This window comes from Limulus polyphemus, unplaced genomic scaffold (genome assembly GCF_000517525.1).
Source record: "Limulus polyphemus unplaced genomic scaffold, Limulus_polyphemus-2.1.2 Scaffold1420, whole genome shotgun sequence".
NCBI classification, from domain to species: Eukaryota; Metazoa; Arthropoda; class Merostomata; order Xiphosura; family Limulidae; genus Limulus; species Limulus polyphemus.
The window spans coordinates 54,378-56,755 of record NW_013667030.1 but is presented as its reverse complement, the minus strand read 5'-3'; positions in this window follow the sequence as shown (position 1 = coordinate 56,755).

Below are 2,378 nucleotides of genomic sequence, written 5' to 3'. Positions count from 1 at the left end.
TCCCACACGTCATTTTATCAAAATCAATTACAAACTTCCTTGGTAGTAGATAGTCCATTCCTAATATGCATGGGTCTTCAATGTCAGCAATGTATACTTTGTGTCTGTCCTTTATGCCCATGAGCTCAATAGTTACCCACACTGGTTCCCAACCTTGAATAATGTACTGTCACAACACAGAGCTTCTGTATATCTTCTGGTACTCCTTTGTGATCTAGCACCTTGATACTCACAAGAATTTGCTGAGATGCAGAATGTATGACAAAGTTGCACTTTTGGCCATCCAGCTTTCCTGTCACATAGACATTATATGTACTTGCCATTTTACAGTTAGCTGTTGGGACTTTCACGAAGGGGGTTGGTGGGCGTCCCTCAACACCAAACACTACTTCTTACACTGGCTCCTCATATGACCTTGCTCTCCACAGTTCCAACAACCTTTCTGGGTAGCAGCCTTTCCTGCTGTGGCATCTTCCCTGTGTTGAAGTTTCCAGCATTGAGCTCTCTTGTGCCCAGGTTTGTTACAGTGCCAGCAAAAACCCTCAAACTTTTCTGAAAGATGCCCTTTTCTGGCCTTGAATCCTGATGACTGTACCCACCTAATTACCTCTGTGTTGGACTTAATGTAGGATTCGAACTCAAGAGCTCTGGCCATTGCATCCTGCATAGTAGAGGAGTGTGCTTGCTTTACTTGTATCTTCAGTTGTAGAATGTTCAAGGCATCTACAAACTGATCCCTCAGCAACAACTTGAGGACATCGGGTGGTGCAGTTGGGTAGGCCTTGTGTGCCATACTTTTCAAATTCTGTGCCAACTCTTACAGGCTCTCCTCTTTAGCATGGACTCTTGTCCTAAATCTAGCCCTGTAGACTTTGGACTGATTTTGAGTTCCATACCTGAGTTCTAGTGCAGCTACCAGTGCTCTATAGTTGTACCCATCGTCTGCTGACAACTGTCCAAGTATTTCCAGTGGTTGTCCCTTCAAGCTTGTTGCCAGGTACACTGCTTTTTGCTCTTCTGTCCATCCATTCATCTCTGCCAGGAGCTCAAATTATGCTTTATATTGTTACGTCTCCGTTTGTTAATTAACTTTCCGTAACTTCGTTCGACGAAACTTTAGCGACACAAGTCCTTACTTAATAAACTGGTTTATTCTTTCTGAATATAACTTCATGATAACTTGATTTCAACATTCGCGCTAGAACAAATGCTATAACGACGAACGTGCTCAACTTCAATAATAATCGCTGACTGCAGATCAATTACTCACTGTCTACACACACATTATTACGTCACGTTGTCACCCTCTTACATATATACCAGCCTACCTATATCTAGTAATCTCCCGACTATTCCCGAAGGTTCAAGAGGTGGCGTAACACTAGTCACGTGACCTCGCTTACGCAACACTGCCCCTTCTTAGTATTGTTCGTCCCGAACAATAGCCACTTACAATAAACCAATAACAATAACTTAATTAAATGTACAGAATTACAAACACAAAATTACAATTCAACAAAGTCTCTTAATTTTATGGGACGTATCTTCTTCCGTACTGGTCTCCGTCTTGTTGGCTTCTGCTTCACGTGGGGTTCATCTGCTTCATCAGGAAATGTCCTATCGTCGGTAACAATCACATCAGTGGCAGTAACTTCATCAAGAGCTTCACCGTTTCCCTTCTCAAAACTGAGTAGAGTTTCTTCTTTGACATTGGTTTCTTCATGTGGCACGTCTTCAGCAGCGTCATTTGTTCTGTTGTCCACTTCATCCCAACTGAAATGTCCTGGACCGTGATAACGCCAAAGCCTGTTGGCATGCACCACTTTTGGTTTACCTCGCCGACCACATTTTACCCGGAAAGTCACGTCTGAGAGATGATCCACTATGTCATATGGGCCTTCCCATGGAGAAGACAACTTAGGAGACTTCCCTTTTGTCTTCCTGGGATTATACAACCATACTTTGTCTCCGGGTACAAAGCAGACTTCAGTAGATCTCTTATCATAAGTTAACTTCATCGAATCAGCAGACGTTTTCAGGTTTGAATGCACTTGATTATGAATATCATCCATCCTTTCCGATAACACTTTCACAAACTCTGACACATTCTCAGGCAACTCTTCATAAGTTGGGCATCCCTTATGCTTTGGTCCTCTTTTTGCACTACATGTACTGCATGTCCGGCACCATTCTTCCACATCTCGCCTCATACCTATCCAATAAAATCTTTGTCGTATGTGACTCAATGTCTTCTTGAATCCGAGATGACCTCCTGTTAAACTATCATGGGATTGACGCAACACAACAGCCCATAACTTCCCCGGTATAACTGTTTGCCAAGTCCACATTCACCCACCTGTATTTCCCCAACGCCGTAC